The 24,379-nt window shown below is 30.4% G+C and overlaps 1 long non-coding RNA gene across 1 annotated transcript in view; it reads right to left on the minus strand.

Moving 5' to 3' along the window:
- LOC129947388 (uncharacterized) overlaps nucleotides 1–24,030 on the minus strand; it is a 37,622-nt gene extending 13,592 nt beyond the window's left edge. Inside the window, exon 1 of the long non-coding RNA XR_008781709.1 lies at nucleotides 23,794–24,030. This is a non-coding gene — a long non-coding RNA (uncharacterized LOC129947388). The remainder of the gene's footprint in view (nucleotides 1–23,793) is intronic.
- Nucleotides 24,031–24,379: the final 349 nt, after the last annotated feature.

A 24,379-nucleotide genomic window follows, 5' to 3' on the forward strand; every position in this document is an offset into this window, starting at 1 on the left:
CGGAACAGATTTGTCTCCGACTTCTGGACATTTATTTTTAGTTTCAAGTCGTCGCAATATTGCTGAATCTTGTCGAAATCACGCTGCAAGGGAATTCTAATAACATCAACCTTTCGGGCCGTTCTGTACGCAATTAGATCGTCGGCGTACGCAATTGCCTTTGTAAGACTACCTATCAGATCGCTGGTGTAAATGCTGAAGAGAATCGGCTCCCTGTTGAAGACCATTTTTAATTGAGAATGTTGTGGTAGAAGTTACATTGCCACTTTTGACAACAAAATTTCTACCGTTAAGCATATCATAAAGTATGTACAACAAGGGCTTGCTAATGCCAAGCCTGCTTAGTTTTAGGTAAAGACCCTCTAACAATACGGTGTCAAAGGCCTTTTCCAAATCAACCAGAACAGCACCTGTGCAGTGTTGTTTTGATTTAGTCCATTGGATATCAGAAACGAGTTTAGACGCAGCATGAATTGTGTCATGACCCGCCTTGAACCCGACCTATTTATCCGGAATTATTTTGTTGTCGGCAGCCCACTTAGTCAGAGCCCTATTAATGATCTTTTCGAAACTTATCGACCGAAGATTTGACAGGTTGGAGTTGTCCTTTCCCTTTTTCGGGAGAGGATGAACCACAGCGGTCTTCCAATGCATTCGATAATATGCATTATTCAGTTCATTATTGAAGAGTGTGGTGTAAATGTCAATTGCTTCCATCGGTAAATGGCTTAGTACAACGTTGGATATACCATCCACACCTGCTGACTTTTTATTTTTTATTGAATTGAAGATGAGCTGAAGCTCAACCTTCGTCACTACCAAGGGACTTGATCCCGTTTGCTCGAAGATTATGGCATTTGCCAAGGAATCGTCATTGAACCGCATGAAACCGCGGTTCTCAGATCGCCATTGTGTCATATTATTTCGAAGGTAAAAGTTATTAAGTAGGGCTCTGTTTTCCAGGTCGTGGTTGGGGCGAATGCTAACATTCACCTTGTACACTTGCTGGAAAGCGGCTCCCACCGCCTCCACTTTTTCTTTCGGTTCTTCAATTATGTAAAAGTCATCTTCAAAGATGGCTTCCTCTGTATCTATTTGCGCTGTCCTGAGTACGTCTCTGTTTTCTTCAGTTCTTTGGAGTTTAAGACACGGAAGGTCATTATCGTTTTTTTCCTGAATATCTTGTTGATTTTGGGGAACATACTTGGGTCACTCGAATTAACTGACCGGATCTTGCGGTCCCAGTACTTGTTAATTGATAACCTGTAGTTCTCCTTAATCAACAGATTGACATTTTTTATTGACGATTTCAGTGTCCTAACCTCAAAGTCGCGTGGGTCTGTAAGTCGTCTAAATTGCGCCAGGCCAGGCAACAAAGAGTAGAGATGATCTACCCTTTTGCCTTGCTCCTTTATCTGACTTTGCAGTCCTGTTAGTTGAACTTGAATGCTCAACAACAAGGCTACAATGTCAGGCTGCACCTCTGGTGCCTTAGGCACAAGGGCCTTTGGGGCAACCGTTGGTGGAGCCTGTCTCGTGTTCCCATTCCCTGACAACATTTGGGCGTAGGAAAATTAGGGATCTACGAATTTTTGTATTGGGGCCTGTCGAACTGTTCGACTTCTTTCGGCTTTTTGGCTGGCCTGTTTCTGTTTCATTTGTTGGACCTTAGGGCAACCCCTATAGTTAGCCGGGTGCCTTTGGTTTCCACAAAGGACACACTTGAGCAAGGTCAAATCCTCAACCCGCTCATTCCCCAGCTTGCATTCGCCTTCGATGTGGGTTTCTCCTCACCTGACACAGCGCAACTGCATATTGCAGTTGGCATTGGCATGGCCAAACCTCTGGCACTTCGTACATTGTAGAATGTCGTCGTGTCTTTTGTTTCCCAGCGTACAAAATGATTGTCGAGAGATGTGATTCTCTTCACACTATCAAAACTGCTTTGGGGCGATAATGTTACGAGGAACATTGGCAGCCTATAACCCCCGATAAAATCGAGATCGTCACTGGCTTACAGTCCATCGCTCTAACCATCATGCCACGGGTACTACAAAATGGGATAACAGGTTATAAAATAACTCTGGTTTATAAAACAACTCAGGTTTATAAAACAACTCAGGTTTATAATCCTGTTTATGTTAAATGTTGTTACTTTAGAGGTTTATAAACATGATTTTTTAACAGCCTTGCGGTTGTGTATTACTTAATCATAAGAACTTACAAAAAAAAAATAATTGTTGTCATCTCAAATTGAACTAATAATATGCCTTAAAGAATAGAATATTGATTTCCTTACGAAAACCAATTAAATCGATGACACAGCTAAATCTTATAATAGGTTTACACCCTATGTCAGCCTTTGTATTCCTTTTATAGGCATATGTAGGTGCGTAATAAGGTATGCTTTATGTCTATGCATAAATATAAACTTTATAGATTCAGACATATTTTCTCCAACAAAGCAACACTTAAAGGCAGAAAATGAAAACAAAGGATTTTCTTTAAAGAGACCAAACCTTAAAACCCAAACTGTGTGACGTAATGACATGGCCATAAAATTGCAAACTTTATTTTTTGATGAAGATATTCAGTCGATACGAAATATATAAGTCTATATGTATATATGTCGATATATTTTGGAAACGATAAACTTCGAAAAAGGATTTAGATATAACGAAGAAATCATTATCGTTAATTTGATCATATGAAGCAACCCTTAAACCAACTTTTTCCTATATTGTCAATACCAAATTTGATGCTGATACATACATATATAATATTGAGTTGTAGTGTATGAATTACTTTGAACAAAAATACGAAATAAAAAAATATCCATTGGCCGTAAAATTAAGTCCACAACCTTAAAAAGGAGAATTTCTTTCTTTATAAGCCTTTTACTTTTTCCAACTAGTTTGAAAAACATTCAAACCAATTTTATGACATTTCTAATGACAACTGAGCATAACAGGTGTTAAATGTCAGATCATTTATGAGGTTTTTCCTTTGCTATTTTAATATGAAGAAAAATATCATTCAAACTAATTTTATGTTATTTCAAATGACTGCTGAGTATGACAGGTGTCAAATACCTGCGTTGCTAACTTAAAAAAAAAAGACCAAATGAATTACCTTTTATAATACTAAACCAATTTGATAAATTAAAATCTACTGAATATGCATAAAAAAGTTCATATGTATGTATACTATGCTTGTCAGAGTTTCATGATATAGTGGTGGTATGACACTTAAAACCAAAGTTATCATTTTTCCGTTTTAACTTATGTAAAGGATTAAAAATATTGCTTTTAAAATTAAACATTCACTTCGAAAGAATTCGTATAAATCAAAATTTAATAACAAAACTGTTTTAAATTTGAAGTGAAGTAACACATTATTGAGGAGATGGGAGGGTGGTTTAAGTGGGTTAAATTATTTTTGTTGAAAACTAAAATGTTCCATTCACAGTAATCAATACCTTTTATACAAATTTCATAGTCGTTTTAAAATGTTTGAAGTTGTTGAACATAAGAATCTATCTTAATTATACTCGTAGCTTGTGAAATTCACCTATTCACAGACTACTTTAATACGTTCACCTTAATTTTGCTTGAAAAGGACAAAAATTGAACATCAATATATTAAGATCGATAAACAAAAGGACTCTCTCGATTGTGTGAGTACAAAATATACCCAAAACTTGGTTAGGAAGATATTCAACCACATATCAAAATTGGATTCCAAAAAAACAGTGTTATGTGATATGACCAGACCAGACTAAAGTCGTACCACCAATCTAATTGGTTAAGTTACCTATAGTTCTAGTTTTCCTTGTAATAAAAATAGGAATTCATTTTTAACTACCCACAGGAAGTTATCGTAATTGCTGCGATTTGTCAAATTAAAAATTTTGACATTTCTCGACGTTTTAAGGTCCTTAGAGCCGAAATAAAAGATTTTTAGAAAGATGTCTGTGCTTGCGTCTGTACGTACGTTCGTACTTCCGTACGTCCGTACGTTCGTGACGTTTTTTCGTCGTCCATAGCTCAAGAACCAGAGAGATATCGATTTCAAATAAATTTTGTTATACAGATAATAAGGCAGAAATGCAGAAAGGGCTCTCAAGAAAATTACGGGGGTAGTTTTTTTACCAAAGCAGTTTGAAAAAAGGTGAAAATGTTGGTTAACCCTAAATATCTTACGAACCAAAAACGCTAGAGACTTGAATTAAATTGTATATAATATATTGTAACGTGATATCAAAGAAGTATATTTTTTGAAAAAAAAAAATCCACCTAAAGGTTTTTTTATAAATCAAAAAAAAAAAACTGAACAAAAAAATGTTCACCTCCAAAATTTTACGACTTAAAAATGATTTCATCTCCAAAACAATTTTGCGGAACGAAGAATAATTTTTTGACATTTGATAAAATTTTGAGAAAGATCGAATTGACAGTTTTTTAACAAAAAAATAAAAACCTAACAAAAATTAATAAAAGTTGGTAAAAATTTACTTTCGACTCAAATAACTTTTTAAAAATAAAAAATATTGGCTTCAAACTTATTTTATTGCACAGAAAATATTGTTTTCGATATTAAGTAATCTTTATATAAAAATCCAACAATCCGTTTTTTCATAAAAAATACAATCTACAAAAAATAGTACGGAAATTTGGTAAAAATTGATACAAGTTCATACCGATAAACTTTTAAGTAAGACAAATCGACAGACGGGATGGGAAGTTATCAGTGTGGGTCGCATCCCAGCCTGTTTTTAATTTTTTTTAGGTTTTTATTTTTTGTAAAAAAAACTGTCAATTCGATTTTTCTCAAATTTTTTTCTTATAAGATAAAATAAATTTCATTCCTAAATTTTAAGTTTTTGAAAAGATATTTGAATCGATATTCAATTTTTACCAACTTTGAGTAATGTTTTTTTTAGATTTTTATTTTTTATAAAAAAAAACTGTCAATTCGATTTTTCTCAAAATTTTGTCAGATATCAAAAACATTATTATTCGTTGCACAAAATTGTTTTGGAGATGAAATCATATTAAGTCGTAAAATTTTGGAGGTGACAAATTTTTTTTTCAGTATTTTTGATTTATAAAAAAAACCGTTAGATAGATTTTTTTTCAAAAAATATACTTCTTTGATATCACGTTACAATATATTATATAAAATTTAATTCAAGTTTCTAGCGTTCTGGGTTCGTAAGATATTTAGGGTTAACCAAAATTTTCACCTTTTTTTTCAAACTGCTATGGTAAAAAAACCACCCACGCAATTTTCTTCAGAGCCGTTTCTGCATCTTTCTTCCTTATTATCTGTGTAACAAAATTTTTTTGAAGTCGATATCTTTTCTGGTTGTTGAGCTTTGGAAGAGGAAAAAAACGTTGCGAACGTACGAACGTACGTACACACGCACGCGCAGACATCTTTCTAAAAATCTTTTATTTCGACTCTAGGGACCTTGAAACGTCGAGAAATGTCAAAATTTTCAGTTTGACAAATCGGACCCATTACAATAAATAAATCAAGATTAGGTAGCCCAGTATCTGTTCAAAAAATAAATAATTTCTAGAGGTTTAATAGTAGTTGCTAGGCTCAGCAATAATATAATAATTAAGGGTTTTAAAATTAAGTATAATCTCGGTTTTCAATCATGAGCAGTTGTTCGAGAAATACGTTGTTGAAGCGTGTTTTTAATGTTGCAGTTTTATATTGTCAAGTGTAATGATATAATAGATTCAAAAGTGACAAGTGCCCAAAAAGCGGAAACCTGTTATTAGAAAAACCATTTAATCTATACAAATCTGACAAACTGTTAAAAATTAATTAATTAAATAAAACTCAAAACAATGCTTTAAATAATTTACCATAAATCAAATTTCTACTGTTTCTTTTTTAAAAAATCCATTCTACGATTTGAGATAACAATGGGATAAATTTGATAGAATAATAAATTAATTAATTTTGAATTGATTTATTTAACTGATTCCTTTGTTATGTTTAAATATTAAAAAATGAAAGACCGAAACCACATAATATTTTTAGATTATTAATTTACTGATATATATCTGAAAAATAAATAAAAAAATATATCCAAACATTTTCTTTTCAAAATAACTGCGAGTTTTTCTTCCTGGAATTCATACCCACAAAGTATACAATTTGAATACTTTCATATGTACCTAAACTTTCATATGTACTTTATACATATTTCAATTTAAAAAATTAAATTAGAAACATTTTTCTGAATGGAAACATTGCATTTTTTTTGTATACTATAAATATTTTCAATTCAATTGCATGACTAACATTATTCCATGCGATTTTTTTAATATCTCAAAGTAAGGTGAAACATTTTAATGAAATACATTCTCATTTTGAGTGTGAGTTTTTACTATTAATAAATTCCTCACATCCTGGGTTATGTGTTGAGTTAGTAAAAATAAAAATAAAAAATAATCAACTAAACAATAAAAAAAAACAAAGGAAACTTCATTCGTTACGAGTTAAAAAACACAAAAACGTCAATTAAACTTTGCTTTTCCAAGTTTTATTTTATGTACGTAGTAATTTTTATATACTTTTTTTTTACGACCGACTGTTCGTAAATTCATTCCAGAATTGTGCACGCATTTTAATTTTAGTGCAACAGGCATTTTACACAAGTAGTTCAAAAACAATCCTATAAAAATGTGTATATTCTAAAATGCTAAGGACAGAGAATTGATTATTCATTCACTTACGTTATTTCCGCTTTAAAAAAAATACACTTAGTGAATGTGCATTAAAAATGTGCAGACTATAGTGGAACAAAATAAATTTAAATTTAAACTTAAAAGTATATTACGAAACAACTACTTTTTAAGTAAACAACGGGTAATCCATTTTATGGTTTCAAAAGTATAGGACTGTCAAGGAAAGTTATTGAACTATTTTTATTCAGTTGCAAGTCCGACAATTACGAAAATGGATCACTTAACTATAGCACAATGCATACAAATTGTTTAAAACCTACTACAGAAATGGTGATTTTGCCACGGAAACAGATCGTGATTTAAGAGGAAATTATGCTTTACATAATCGTCCAACTACACATGCAAATGAAATTTGAAGAGACTGGATTGGTTAAAGATATTGCAAGGCCTGTGGATTATCGTTCCTGAGAATATCGCGAAGAATAGTGCAGAGCCTCCACTTTAACTCTAGAGGCACTATCTGCTAAAAGTGTATCGAAAGACTCCAATATGGTGATGTCATTGACATAATCTGAAGCACTCAACGTTTTTTCTTTTTTTGGACTATGAAACTAAATAATTTAAAAAAAAATATTTTCGCATTCCAGAATTTTTGTGATCCATTGAAAAAAACTCTTTGTTAGTTTTTAAGTGAAGTACAAAAATGCCAGTAGTACCCGTGGCATGATGGTTAGTGCGTTAGACTGTTAGGCGAGAGGTCTTGGGTTCGATCCCTGTTTGGGCCACTTAATGTTTTAATCACGGGTACTGGCTCTTGCGAGGAATTGACCAATTCTCCAAGAGTAAGTCATGAAAAAGTGCTTTCTCAAATTAGCCGTTTTGGATTCGGCATATAAACTGTAGGTCCCCTCCATCTCTGCATTTACTCGCACACAGGAATTGTTGAGAGTTGTAAGTCACTAGGCCCTGGTTATCTACATACTGTTGCGCCACCTAATTTATTTATTTATTTTTACAACTGCCTACTAGTACTGCAGATTGCGTTATGCAGAAAATGTTGTTTAGAATATTTAAAAACTTGAATTTGTTATATTAGACTTGGAAAGATAGGTCAAAAAGTCCAATTAAATAATTCATCAAATTTTATAATTGGGTAAACGGTTAAGCTTGAGTAGAGTGGCCAAGTTCCCTAAACATAACATTATTGGCTTTTTATCGCATTTAAGGAGGCCGCGAACAAAGGGAGTTGCAAGTATGATTATTCTTAAATATTTCACGCTTCTTCTAAAAGAAACCCTTTTCTAAAAGTTTATTCATATATTTGATTACACTTATTAACTATAGAATTTGTAGATGGCATTCTAATTATACTTTGTCTATGGTTTTTAGTAAACTTAATTTTGATTTATTTTAAAATCCTTCTTTTAAATCAGGTTTTCCAGATTAAATCTTTTAAAATTCCGAACAACAATAATATTATGTTTTTTCCAGAATATGTTAGTTCATAAAATAATTTTCTTATAACTTTTCAAATCTATAATCAATATTCTTAAGGCACTGGTGGAAAATTGTCAGTATTTTATGCAATTGTTAAATAATCCTCACTAGTTTTTAATCTTCATTTATCATATCAGCCTTGTAAACGGTGTCTTTTTAAAAGCTATAGGAAAGTTTTTCAAAAATTCAAAAAAATGCATAAAATCTTTATTTGAATCAATAGTACGGTCCATATTATTTAACGTTTAAAGATTATTTCATTGAAATGTTGACCTATACTGCCCCTCGAATGGTCCATCCGCTTAGTCCAATTTCGGCATGATCTTTCCAACATTTCGGCATTCACACAAATAAATGTTTCAGTGTTGGCTTCCAATGCGTGAATTGAAGCGGGTTTGTCTGCGTAGAGATAAGTTTTAACATAGCCTCACACAAAATAGTCTAAAGGCGTTAAATCGCACGATATAGGCAGCCAATTGACTGGTTTCGAACGTGAAGTAAAATGTTCACAAAACTCGCCTCTCAATGTGTCTATTGTTGAGCGTGCTATGTGGCATGTTGCACCGTCTTGTTGAAACTACATGTCATGCAAGTCAAGCTCTTGCATTTTGGGCAACAAAGTTGGATATCATCTCACGGTATCGCTTACCATTCAAGTTACGTTACGATTCGGATCATCTTTGAAGTAGTACGGTCCACCAGCCCTTAAATCGCACCAAACTGTTAGTTTTTCTGGATGCATCGGTAGCGCTTGCAATGTTTCTGGCTGATATTCAATCCAAAATCGACAATTCTGCCGATTTACGTACCCATTGAGCCAAAAAATAAAAAATAATAAAATTTAATAATTTGCAAGCACTGTTCATTTGTCAGACGATTCATAAATTATACAGTAAAACAAAACACGAAACGTGCGTCAGCTGTTAATACTAGCGCAGCGTTGCCAAAATTATATTAGATAAAAAAGCACCCTTTATTTATGATATTGTTCTTGTTGCCGAAGTATATACACTCAAAAAATTTCCTTTATATTTCTTATGAAATCGTAGTGCCTTAAAAATAAGTTGAAACTTTTACATACTAAACAAATTACAAAATTTTGTAACCAAATCTATAAATTGCCCCACTGTACAACTTTTTTTTCATAAAACTATTCTAACATCATCCTTACCAAAGTACAAACATATTTGCATCCTATTGTCACTGTTCCTGTAGGATAACAAATCGTATTACCATACGTGCTTATATATCCTTTTCTTGGAAAAAAAACACAAAATAAGGACTTAAAACATGAATCTTGAAAAACTCATTGTTTCACAATTATTTTGATTTATATTATTGACAGAAAATTTCTATCGTAATAATAGAAAATTTTAAATCTGATATATTCTAGTGATGTAAAAAGTATTGTTTTTTTCGAAACAGCTGTAGAAACTTAAAACTTGATGTAGTGATTTCAATGCAAAAAAATAACTCATTTGAATACCATCAATTTTATAGCAAACTCTCAATCGTTCCTTTATATTTCATGCATTTATATATATTCCAAGAAGAAGACGAAAAATAAGAAGTTACCATCAAATTTTAGTGTTTCATTCTAAAATAAAATGAAAGATAAGAGGGAGAGAAAATGATTCAAATAGAAAAAGCAAATACAATCAGATTCAGGAGCGGATCTTCAAAACGAGAATTGTTGGGAAAAAATATTTCAATTTTTTAATATTAAGTTGTATTGATTATGAAAATTTAGTTTCTTCTTTTGGCTTTTCCCGAATAATTTTTGTATCACATAATTAAAGGAAAATATTACACGTTAAAAACCGTTCCAAAATAAATGGTACAGACCTTCCTTAAGATTTAGGTAGCACAACTCGAAAATCTTATAAAATAATATAAATATTGTTTTGAGTGAATATTAAAGATACGGCCTGCCAAATCATTATAGTAAGTTCCAGGCGGACCTATTGGCGATAAAGGAAGTCTTGCCCAGGCTTGAAGAAAACGTGATATCAACATCTGATATCTGTATTTTCTCAGATACTCAGACCGCTATCAAATCTCTGGACTCTGCCTTTACAAACTCTATAACAATCCATAACTGTCAGTTTAATATTCACCTTTGCTGGGTGCTGGGAGAGACATTCCAGGCAACTGTAAGACAGATGAACTTGCCAGGAACGGTACAGTGCAGTCCATCGTACCACGTTTCTCAAATGCTGGCATACCAATCGCTACTTGTAAACTATTGCTAATGCAACTTAGCTGTAAATTCCCTGTTCTAGCTCAAAAGCGCAAGAATTACCTAGGAGAATTCTTCTTTAACGATATAAACGATCTAAATCATATCAGCATAATCAGCCTCTCACGTTTTGTAAGGAAATCAAACTGGTTCCATTGAGCTTAGCAGGAATCCTCAAGATACATGTGGTATCACAATGGGCCATTAAACTGGCCTAAGTGTGTCCGTTTTTATCATGGACAGCCACTTTAACCTAACCTAACCTAGATGTAAAAAACTTTAACGAATTTTATTGAAAATGCTACTTCATAAGCTTAATAAAATATGCATTTTTTCAAGGTTTAAAAAAGGATCTTTCAAAAATCATAATAGAATGATTTTGGAGTCGTAAAAGTCTTCTAAACACAAATGTAAAATTTTATTGCGAAGTACAAAACTTTGTCGAGCAGAGTCTGTTATTGTTGAGCTTTACTAATGTATGTGTAGTGATTTAAATGTATCTGAGAATAATAAAGAAGAATTCTCCTAGGTTGGTTTAACGTTTTAAAGCTAAAGCAGGGCAGGTACAGATGAGGTCAAGAACCATTCATCAAACTTATGTACAAATTATTTCGGAATGCACCTAGCTGCTTGCCATGACCTTTTATACAGTATCCAATTATGAAACCCATTATCGAGCTTATAACCAATCTGCTTAGAGATACCAAGATGCTTAGAGATGACAGGTTGTGATGTTATCTCACCTTATTTTTGTATCATCTGTTTGTTGTTTATATGCCAACATTTACCAAACGTATTATAAGGGAAAGTATGTTTTCTAAACCTGGTTTCTATTGGGAAAGAGGAGATCTGACTCTCAAGCCATATTTTGTATGGTATTCAAATTCAAAATTAGACCCTTGTTTACACCTAAGTACATACAAAACAGAATATGGTGCAAACAATTTCCGTGACATTTTTGGCGCCCTTCATCTTAACATTTTTCCCGATAAAATTAATCCGCTATTGAATGCAGACATTGAGTTGCTATTTTTATACCCACATCTAGATTCTTTATACTTTTACCAAAAATATCATAGAAAAGTCGAAACTTTTCAATTCGATCTGGAATTGCGTCATCTTGTCTGGCGCCAGTAAGTCATTTTATCTCCATCATCTTTTTCGTTTGAAAAAAAGCAAACAAAACAAAAAATTCAAAATCCAAGAACAAAAATAATAAGAAAAAGAACAAAAATAAAAAGGTTCAACCACGATACCATGATGATGGTCCTGGATGCTGGTTCTGGGATCTTAGTTCTTAGTTCTGAATTCTGAATTTTGGTTGGTGTTGGTTCGTGGTGGTTTGCAAGGAAGGTAACTTAAAAATGTTTGTTGAAATTGAATTCCTTCCAAAATTTAATTTCCAACTTCAGTAGATTGTTTTTGTGCAGTTGTATATCTCAAAAGGGGTTATATTTTCGTATAGAATATTATTTTCAAGAGGAATAAATTAGCGTAGCAGAAATAGAATTTGAGAAGATGAAACTACAAAAACACAAAAAACAGAAGGATTTAATAACATTAAAGATGATCTATTTTTGAAGTGGATTTTTAGAGTAAAGGAATTAAAATAACACTTGAGGTTGTAATTTAATATTGCTTAAATGTTAGTACCAATTAAATATTGAACTTTAAATTTCTGTAGTTTGAAAATTAGCAGTGTGCATATTTTTTGTTGGAAGTGGTCTTTTTTTAAACTACCATTTTGTTTGTATTTTTTTTTTAAATAATTTGTAAATAAATAAAATAAATAGAAATAATGCTAACAATTGTATATAAATATCACAGTACAATACTATTTTTATTAATAGTTAAATCAGTCTTTTCATTTTGATAGAAGTAAATAAATAAATGAACAAATAAAAAAATAAATAAATAAATAAATTAATAAATACATAAAAACAAGATATTAAATTCACAAATACAAAGTATATATATAAATGAACAAACAAATAAATGAATAAGTAAACAACTAAATTAATAAGTTAACAACTATGTACTATATAAACAAAAGATGGACTAATAAATAATAAATAATTAAAGTAACTAGAACAAATTTATTATATACATAAATATAGAACGAAATGTAAATAACTGTTTTTATTAATTTAATAAACGCATCTTTAAAATCACTTGTTTTTCATTTTTTATATTTTTATTTCTTTTTTATTTTAAGAAATTAACCAAAATCGTGATTAGAAATTAAGAAATTTTCTGATGTTTGCCATGAAAGAATATATTTTACATTTAACTTTAAAATTCTATCTTGGACTAGCTGAATATTAGTGACAGAATGAAGATCCTGCGTTGAGAAGTGTCAAGGCAAGTTGAGCATCATTTTTAAAATTTTGTTTTGAGCTATTTGCAATTTTTATATGTGTTTTTGCACATTTACTCCATACTGGAGAGCCATAAAACATAATTGCTTGAAATATGGATTTAAATATAAGTATTTTATTTTCAATACTTAATTTGGATCTTCGATTTATGAAAGGGTAAAGCGTTTTTATTGTAACGTTGATTTTATTTACAACTTGACGTACATGGAATCCAAAAGTAAGTTTAGAGTCAAGGAATACCTCGAGGTACTTAGCGGAATTACCCCATTCAATTCTTTTACCATCGATATGGACGTTGTTATTGGGTAAGAGGCAAGACTTTCTTTTCCTTGTGAAAAAGATAGCCTGAGTCTTATCACCATTGATTTTTATTTTCCAATCATTGAAATATGAATAAATTACATTTAGATCGTATTGCAGCTTGGTTTCAATAACGGAACCTAGTGAATCTGATACGTAAATGCACGTGTCATCAGCAAAAATACCCTTTTCACAGTATCTTAAATTCGGGAAATCGGATGTATACAGTATGTATAAAATTGGCCCAAGAACAGACCCTTGAGGTACTCCTGCATTTATGTGAAATAAATCGGAAAGTTCACAGTAACTTGAAACTGCCTCTCGAAAAGGAAGGACTTTACAATTTTTGTTATGTATAAAGGAAAATTTGAAGTTTTTAATTTATGTATGAGCCCTTTATGCCAGACGGAGTTAAATGCCTTTTCAATATCTAAAAGTACCAAACCGGTACTTTTTCCAGAGATTAAGTTATTTTTAACATATTGAGTTGTTTTGTTAATTTGTTGAAAAGTACTGTGAAAAGCCCCAAAGCCAAACTGTTCTGGAAGCAGTAGATTATTTTGATTTATATGGATTAACATTTTAGATTTAAACAATAATTCAAAGCATTTGCTGAGTGAACTTAATAAACTTATTGGTCTATAGTGAGTGGGCTCGCAAGCACTTTTGCCGGGTTTTAATAAAGGAATAATGTTTGCTTTTTTCCATGTCGAAGGAAAATAACTAATTATTAAACAACTATTAAATAATTTCTTCAAAAACCTAACTCCACTCTTTGGGAGATTTTTTAAATAAATATTTGTTATAGCATCAAATCCCACAGATTTTCTTGCATTCAAATTTATCAAAACATCACGAATATCTTTTTTGGAAATAAAATAATTCCTTTGTTCAATAATGCTATTTTTAATATACAGAAGAGCTAAATAATTTGAACTTCATTACAAAGTATTGGTCTTCAGTTGAGTATAAGTTAAAAAAATAACCATGGAACACGGAGCACGGTATGTGATTCAGATTGATTATTACCATTTAAAACTCTTGAATACTTTTTAAAGGAAATATATTTTTGAATTTAAAATTTCTATTTAAAAAATATTGGTAGGTATTTTCTGAGAAGATATTTTAAAAGTCAAAGGAAAGCAGCAGTATTTTCTGTAAGTTTTTTTCTTAAGGAACTCTGTCAATTAGATTTTGTTATTTTAGAAAAATGACAATATACTTTTTTTTATCAAAAAGTTTCTTTTGAATTTCTATAAAATAATTTACTTATAAACAACAATTATATGATATAAAAGGAATGAAAAAAGCTCATAGATAATTTCGTCGTTCACATCTCAAGAACCAGAAGAGATATCGACTTCATGATATTTTTTTTACGGAAAGAAACATCAACCTATGCAGAAAGGATTTTAAAAAATTAAGTTAAAAACAACTTCAAATAAAAATTATGCTACAATTAATAAAATAGTTATCAACTAAAAATATCGGAAACCAAAAACATGTGGGAAATATGAAAAAATTGGGTTGCTAGTTTGTACATACTTTTTTTGAAAACTTCAACTGACAAACTTTTCAAAAAAAATAAGAAATACAAAAACAACTAAAACCGCATAAGAAATGGGGGTTTAGCTCAATTATTATTATATTGAAATGTTTGTAACTCACAATAAATATTCATACTAATATTTTGTTTAAAAAAAATCGACAGATAGGTAGTTATCACCGTGAGTTGTATTCTAGACTCTTTTTAAAGTGTTAAATTCAACCCAATTGTTCTTTAAAATCTCAAAATTTATAAAACAAAAAAATGCACGCCTGATTTGTACGAATTTTCTCCGGAATATGGTATAGATCCTGGTTAAAAATATGTGTATAGTTTATCTTCAAAAATGTATATGCTATCTATTTTCTCAAAAGATGTATTAGCTTATTTTTTTTCAAAAATCATAACATTTTTTCTAAACCATTTTTTTCGAAAATCCATGATCTTTTTTACTTGCTACATGTATGCATTTGTAAAAAATTTCAAACTTGAGATTTTAATCAAATATGATATTACGATGGTAGACAAGTTGAAAAAAGTGGGTCCCGCGTTTCCGGTCTGTTTTGTCTGTCTGTCCACGCTCCTTCAGCAGAAATCATTATGTCGTTTGAGTTCGAACTTGGAAGTTAAGGTTTTGAGCAGATTCGCGTTAGGCGTTTTTTTAATTTTTTTTTTAAGATAAAAACTAACAGTGGCCTCCATTCAATTTTTTGGTCACAAAATGAAAATTCGAATTTTATCAAAAACAAACCGATAGATTTTTTTTTAAATGTTCTCTTAAATTTTTTTTTAATTTGGGTTATTTTAATAAGAAAAACATGTTTTTGTATTGCTCAGAAAAGGTACCGCACATAGAACCGTTATTGCGTTTTTAATTTTCCTAGCATCCTATAAACTGATTTCATTAATTTTTTTGAATAAGCTCTTATATTGTCTTAATAATATTTGAGTATCAAAAGTGCAATTTTGTATTTTTTTTTTGGATTTTTTAAAAAATATTGATTTTTTTTTCGAAATTTTATATCTCAAAAACAGGTCAACATTTTTTAACGAAATTCAAATGAAGATCGTATATTTAAAATCACTAAACAACTGCATACCAAAAATATTTTTAGAACTAAATTGAAAAATTTTATATATACAAAATTTTATTTAAAAAAAAAATTGAAAATTAAGAGTTTTTTGATTTATAAAATGGAATTTAAATTTTTTAAGAAAAGCTTGTTTTTCAGGTAAAATTTTGAATCTTAAAGTAGTTTTTTTTTAATTATTAACCTCACATGGGAAGTTATTGTAATCGGTCCGATTTGTCATATTGATAATGTTGACATTTCTTGATGTTTCAAGGTCCCTAGAGTCGAAATAAAAGATTTTTACATTCGTACGTCCGTACGTTTGCCACGATTTTTTCTACGTCCATAGCTCAAGAACCAAAAGAGATATCGATTTCAAATAAATTTTCTTATACAGATAATAAGGCACAAAAATGCAGAAAGGGCTCTCAAGAAAATTGCGTGGATGAAAATTTTGGTTAACCCATAATATCTTACGAACCAAAAACGCTAGAAACTTTTTGTTATAGATCAAAAGGCTGAAAAAAAAATTTGTCACCTCCAAAATTTTACGAGTAAAATACGATTACATCTCCCAAACAATTTTGTGCAACGAAGAATAATATTTTTGACATCAGAAAAAATTTTGAGAAAAATCGAATTGACAGTTTTTTTTATAAAAAATTAAAACCTAAAAAAAAAAAACATTACTTAAAAATTGAATATCGATTCAAATATCTTTTCAAAAACTTAAAATTTAGGCTTCAAAGTTATTTTATCTTATAAGAAATATTGTTTTCAACATTCTGAAAAATGTTGAGAAAACTCGAATAGACAGTTTTTTTTACAAAAAATAAAAACCTAAAAAAAATTAATAAAAGTTAGTAAAAATTCATTTTCGACTCAAATATCTTTTTAAAAGTGTTAGATACTTTCTTTAATTTACTTCTATCTTTCAAAAAATATTGTTGTTAACATTCAGTAAAATTTTGAAAAAAATCAAATTGACTGTTTTTGTACAAAAAATTAAAAACCTAAAAAAAATTAACAAAAGTTGGTAAAAATTGATTTTCGACTCAAATATCTTTTCAAAAATTTGAAATATTGGCTCCGAACTAATTTTGCTTAACAGTAAATATTGTTATAAGAAATATTGTTTTCAATATTCAATACAATTTTGAAAAAATTCGAAGTGACAGTTTTTTACAAAAAATAAAATTCTAAAAAAAAAAACAATACTAAAACTTGGTAAAAATTTACTTTCGACTCAAAAAACTTTTCAAAAATTTTAAATATTGGCTTCAAACTCATTTTGTTTAACAGTAAATATTGTTTTCGATATTCAGTAATTTTTATTTAAAAATGTAACAGTCCGTATTTTCATTAAAAATAAAATCTACAAAAAATTGTACGCAAATTTGGTAAAAACTTATACGAGTACGTATAGAGAAACTTTTAAGCAAGACAAATCGACAGACGGGATGGGAAGTTATCAATGTGGGTCGCAGCCCAGCCTCTTTTTTTTATATTGAAGTGTAAATAAATGAACAACTTGCTTACTTACTTACTTGCTACAACCTCTACAACTATTTCCCAAGAGTCTTTTCATAACTAAAATCTAAAACGCATAAGAGCCTGACTGTAAACAAAACATGAATAGCAATTTCTTGTTCTTGTTTGTATGCTTGTGTCTTCCAAATTTAACGAACAAAATAAACGGAACGTAATAACTCCAAGTTTGCGCGTTAAACTTGTAGGAAAGAAGGAATGTGATTGGATTGTAGTAAGTACCTTTTGATAAAATTCCTTCATTATCATAATAAACACGGCTGGGCGTTTTAGACACCTGCCTAACAACACAACCATTAGGCGATCGCTTTACAATTTAAAAATATATGTTTTTCCTCTTTCTTATCTTCTGATAATTTACTTTCCGTCCTCGTTCTTCTAATACTAAACTAAAATAAGGCTATCCAAAGGAAAAAGCTTTAAACGAGCTAGTTGAATACAGAACCAATTGTTTTCGTTAAGTATCCTTAGAAGTATTTTTCATTTCCGGGATGAGTTGTTACTTATTTTACAGGTATATTCTTAAATCTTATATAGGTGCTTTTTTAAACAGACTTACCGGTTCGTGTGTAGTTAATATTATTTGAATTCGATATCTTTTGGGGTACGGATTTTTCCAAAATAATTTTGCCCAACGAAGAATAACGTTTTTGATATCAGGTAAAATTTTGAGAAAAATCGAATTGATATTTTTTTGTATAAAAAATAAAAATCCAAACAAAACATTACTCAAAGTTGGTAAAAATTGAATTTGGACTCAAATATCTTTTCAAAAATTTGAGATTATGGTTTCCAACTTATTTTATCTTATAAGAACTATTGTTTTCATCATTCGCTACAATTTTGAGAAAAAAATCGAATGGTCAGTTTTTTTTTAAGAAAAGATAAAAACCAAAAAAAAACAATACTTAAACTTGGAAAAAATTACTTGCGATTTAAATAGCTTTTCAAAAATTTTAAATATTGGCTTTAAACTAATTTATCTCACAGAAAATATTTTTTTCGACATTCAGTAAATTTTTATAAGAATCCAACAGTCCGTTTTTCATAAAAAAATATTTCAACAAAAATAAGTACGACAATTTTGTAAAATTGATGTTCGGTTCTCGATATCTTTTAAATTAATTTTATTTATAAAATTTGTTTTTATTTATAATAGAAATAAAAACTTCTACGAATTTCTATTTAAATTTATAAAAATTGGTTTGACTAAAAAAATCTCTTCATAAAATCAGATTTTGAAATTAAACTTTTTCATTAAATCCAAAATATTTTTGGTAATTTTGAAATTTTTAAGAATAATGCAACTGACAACTTTTTTAACACAGCACGAAAACCTCCAAATCGACAGACGGGATGGGAAGTTATGAATGTGGATGCCCAAAATATTATTGTAAGCAATATTTTTGGATCTTTTTATTTTTTTCAAATCAATTTCTTATATAGAAAATTTGTACATTTCCTTGCAGATCCATTTTCAATGAGATTTTATTTGGCACTTAAAAATACACCCTTTTTATTTGAAGTTCATAAAAATATTTTTAAAGAATTCAAATACAAACATTCATACAAAAACTTAGATATTTTTGATCATCGGATATTAGATAGATAAGGGCTTGATCAAAAAGAAAATATTAAAATCATTTTATTTTTTCCTGAGAAAAATAAATTTAAAACAAGAATAGTTTTAATGGGGGTACTCTTCTGAACCAATTCTAGAAATATATCCTTTATATTGAAAAAAGTCAAGTTTAGAAAAAGTTTATAGAAGATTTCATAAAAATATATCGGTCCGTTTAAAAAAAAAACCTTTTTCTATTTTTAACCCAAAAATGTGTTTATTGACTACCGTCATTTTTGTTTAAAAAACAAATTAAAAAAAACTCTTAGATTCAAACCCCGTTAGACCATAAATTAAAAGTTTGAAATCAATTGACTTTAGGGGTGAGGACAGACAGACCCATGGAATCGCTGGAGCCCACTTTTTTCTTTTTTTTTCTACCATCGCAAAATCATGTTTGGTTCAAATTTATAAATCAAAATTGTGTAAGTGCTCTCAGTTTAAACAGTTATAAAAGACTAAACAAAAACAATTAAAATAATAATATATTTTTCAATGTTTTGTTCATAGTTATTAAAAAATTACTTTCAAATTTCAAATGTCTGCAAACAAAATTGTTTATTTTATTTAAATGAAAATTACTTAAGTATTTTTGTTTAAATTTTTATTAGTGGGAAATAATTTCCAAAATGTCTTTTATCTAAATTCGGAAAAAAACCCTAAAAGTAGAAATTGGGATTTATTTTACCGATAATTTTGTTCAGCACCTGGAATAACATACAAATTTGCATAAACTTACCAAAAGTGTATTATGACAAAATTTAAATTTACTCTCAGATAAGTCGGCTTCACTCAAAACAAATTTTCTTAATAACACTCTGCACTAACAGTTTATCACAGATAACAATTTTTATTATAAGAACATCAACTGGTGAATTCAAAAAAATTCAAGGAATTCACAAAACCCAAAAACACAAAGAGATTAACGATAAAAGTTTAATGAAAACTCAATAAAACCCTTTAATGAAGTCCCTGCACAAAATCTAACAGCTACTATATCCTTATTCCTACGCATTAACCCATTTCTATAGAAAAAGATTAAAACAAAAATAGTATCAAAAATTCCCATCAACCAGTATCTTACCTCTACACCAAGTATACCAACTTAACCTAGAATCCTTTAATACATATGTATGTATGTATATTGTATGTATGTACCCCTACCTACATAACAAAATAAATGTCTATAAACATTCCAACAAAACTAACCTAAAATTCCAACTAAATCGTTTTCTCATTTCTACGATAGTCGAGAGTATTGCTATTGCCCTGCTGAAGGACAACTTCCGCAATTGATTCACTTTATACAATGTGCCTCTTTGGTATTTATTTCACATAAAACGAAAGGATATCCCTATTCCTATCCTTATCCCATACCCATCTATAACCATCAGCCAGCATAGCGCAGAGCAGCGCAAGCAAAAGCAAAAGCAACAACTTATCCCTTCAGCATGCTCCTAAACAACCGCACGACTAGAAGCTCTTCTTCTTCTCTTTCGCTAGGACTATTCGTCCTTTTGGCCCCTATATAGCTGGAACTAGAATTCATGCGGCACGAAAATCAAATAGCAAGCTAAAATTAAATTTGTTCATTTACATGCCAGGAATACTAATTACACACGTTGTGCAACAACCAACGAACGTTAGACCCCTTCCAGACATTCCCATACCCATAAGCTTGAATGCCATTATAGCGGAACGGAACCCTCCTATATTCTCCCTCCAATTCCTCTGATGATGCCAGCCAAACGAACGAATTTCGAGACTGTGAAAACTCTATTATCACCCAGGATTGCAATGTAAGAGCTATACGAGTTGTACGTAGGTTGTAGGTTGAAGAGATCCCACAGGTCTGCCTTCGAGGCTATAAGTCCCTTCGTTTTGTTCAAAGGGTTGCAAGTTAGGCGTATGCATTCACGAGTATTCGTGTATATGGATATGGAATCGTTGCTGCTGATGGAACTTGCTATATGAAGCTTCCGTTTAAGTGCACCTTTTTGACTTAGATCTCAGGGCCGGGGTCTGGGTCTGGGCTGGGACGCCCACGGCTCTCTCTCGCTGGATGCTTGTTCTTGATGCGATGCGGTGCGGTGAGGTCCTGCACCGCCAACCTCCTTCGCACAAAATTGAAGAAGCATTGAATGTTTTGCAGTCGTGCGGAACTGAGTAAAGTAAACCAAAATAGGCAAAAACTTTTGTCAGCTCGAGGGGTTAGAAACCGGATTTTATGGTTTTGGTTTCTAGAAAAAAAGAGAATGAACCAAATATATGTATGTAACTTTCATAGGTTATTATAAGGATTTTGAAAATTGTTTCTTCTTTGTTTCTTTTTTTTTTAGTTTTCTGTTGAGCTTGGAGCAAAAGAGAAAAAACCTTTCTTAGATCGAATATAGAGTGGTTGCCAATTAAATTTATTACTCCCCAAGTAATGAAGAAAAAAGTTTTATGGTCATCTGAGAGCGTTTTTTGGCACTAGGGAAATAGGATAAAGATTCGTGTATCGTTTCTTCTAACAAGGTTCTTCGCATTCAGAGTGATATATTTCTTATTGAATTTTAAAAATGAGTTTATTTGAAGACCAAGTTTTGATTTTTAAGAAGTGGTTACTGTTTACAAGGCGTTAAATCTAAATTTTTACTTTCAATAGATAAGATATTAAACATTTCTAGATATTTAAAAGTTGGATCCTTGGATTTTCTGATCTATTTTAAATTTTGCAATCTGCCTTTCTTTCGTTTCCTGTCAGACACCTTTTCTGATTTATTAGAAAATGTTCTGGTTAGTTTTCGAGTTTGAACAAGAAAAAAAATGTTAGGGTTTTAATTTTTGGGAACCTACACATATTATTCTGTTTTAGTCAACCATGAAGCAAGTTATTTTAAAATTATTTTAAAAATTCTGATTTTTAAATCCATTTTTAGAAAATATTTAAGAGCAGTAATTTACAAAGCACTTATACAAAATTCAGACTTTCTTGATTCAAATATGTTTGAATTCTTTTTTGACTAAAATCAGCAATGAAAAAAACTTTCCAAATAGAGTTTTTTTAAATCTAGAATTCTTGGACTAACATTTAAAAAGCTTGAGGCAGAAGTCTTGAAATTAAAACTATGAAATATTATCTGTTTTATAATAACTCTCATAAGAAACGCCAGAATCACTTTTTTAACATTAAGGGGAATATAGTTTTTTATTTTTCAATAGAATTTGGAATCTGTTATTAAATATTCAAAATTCGTTATAATAAGATCCACATTTTTCTATCGACTTTGCAACATTTAATCCAAATAAGTTCTAAGTTTCTGAGACTTTAAACAATTTCTAGAAACCGAATTCATGTTTAGTTAATTTTAAGCCAAAACAAGTTGTGTACATCCGACAAAATCCGAGACGAAAATATTATCACAGAAATATTGATTTATTAAATATACTAATTATAATGCATAATAAATAATACTTAATAACTGTAATAGAATACACATTGATATTTTTTGGTACACTGAGGCGTATACGCATTTTTTCTTGTTTTTCATAAATTTAATGTCGGCGCCATCTAATTTGTTATAACAAGTTATCCATTTAGCGGTTTCAAAAGTATAGGGCTGTAATTCGATATTTGTCAAATGAAGTTGTTAAACCATTTTTTTGTTTGTCAGTTGAAAGTCCGGCATTTACAAAAATGGATCGCTTATCTATCGCACAATGCATACATATTGTTAAAACCTACTAAAAATGTTGATCCTTCCACAGAGATGCTTGAAGAAGAGGTTATGGTTTACGTAATCATCCAACTACGCAAGCAATTGCCAATATTGTGAAGAAATGTGAAGAGACTGGATTGGTTAAAGATAGTGTAAGCCCTGTGCATCATCATTCTGCTCGAACCACTGAGAATATCGCTGCGTAAATGAAAGTGTTGCCGAAGACCGATTCTTCGTCGCTCTCAGAAATTAGTACTGTCTTATGGCACAATACGGCTTATTTTGCATTTGGAACTACACCTAAGTGCATATGAAGTCCAGCTCACAGAACTTCTGAAGCCAGCTGGCCATTCACAATGTCGTAGATATGTCGAATGGTTGCTTGACCAATAGGTGGTGAACGGCGTTTTTTGATTTTTCGAACACAATTTCCTTCAACGAAACAAAATTGTCGAGTTTGGGATTCTGAGAATCCTCTAGTAATTGGAGAGAGGCCATTACATTTACAAAAAGTCGGAGGTGTGATTGGACCTTACTTCTTCAAAAATGATAACGATTTCAACGTAAATTTGGACCGTCATGGTCATATGATAACCGACTTTTGTTTTTGGCAGCTTTCAAATATTATGACTTATAGAATATGTGGTTTTAACAAGACTGTGCCACATGCCACACAACTCCAACGGAAATGGCCTTACTGCAAGAGACAGTTCCTGGCTGCGTAATTTCTCGTCATAGTGATATCAACTTTCATGCGATTTGACACCGCTGGTAGTTTTTTTTTTAAGGTGCTACTCCAAAGACCTTAAAATTACCTCAAAAGAATAGATGCTGGCAACAATTTGCGTGGTATTCATTTAAATGACGTAGTGTTTCACACATAATGTCAACGTTCAAACTTTATAAAAAAAGGAAATATAATGAAAAAAAATTAATTAATTATAATAAAACTGTACAAAATTTAAAGTGCGTTTTGTTTAATTTTACTTTTGAATTAGAAAATGGATAGCCCTGTACGCAACGCAAGCAAATAAACATTTTAAATCTTTTAGTTAACCAAGGTTTTTTTATAAAATTGCTTGTCTTAAATAATTTCTAAAATATTCAATTGTTTAGTCTTATAAAATAATCTACAAAACTAAAATCAAAAACAGTAAAATCGTGCATAACTTTTTAAACTTACCGTCAGATTACAAAATAATGCAATTTATAGTCATTTGTAAGTTTTCAAATAAAATTTAAATTTTTTGTTTACTTTTAAATCTTAAGTTGAAAAACTTAATCACTACGAAAACCATATTTTTAAGATTTATTAATTTGCTTGTATTGAGAAGAAAATTATATCGAGTTTTTTGAAAAATCGAAATTAAAAATCAGTCAACCAAAAACTCTCGTCTCCTTCTTGTTGAACGTAAATACAAAGAACGACTGACTATCTATTAGGATATTTTGCCAGAGATATCATGGGAAGTTTTTATTCATTCAGAATTTTGAGATACAACGAAATATTTATACAAAAAGTTTATTCCGAAATCCCAGTGTTTTCGGAAACAAAATATCCTATGAACTAATATTGAGAGAGAGCAAGATTTATAATTTCATACATTTGAGATGAGGGAGAAACTGAATTGAAATACTCTCTTTTATTTTGAAAGTTTTCAACTTTACTGCGCAAGTCTTATTTTTTTCTATTTTCTCCGAAACACGTGGTCAAACAAAAAAGGCAAGTGTTATAAACATTTTTGTAAACAACCGGCTTTTATAAGACT

The sequence above is a fragment of the Eupeodes corollae genome, chromosome 2 (genome assembly GCF_945859685.1).
Source record: "Eupeodes corollae chromosome 2, idEupCoro1.1, whole genome shotgun sequence".
Lineage (NCBI taxonomy): Eukaryota > Metazoa > Arthropoda > Insecta > Diptera > Syrphidae > Eupeodes > Eupeodes corollae.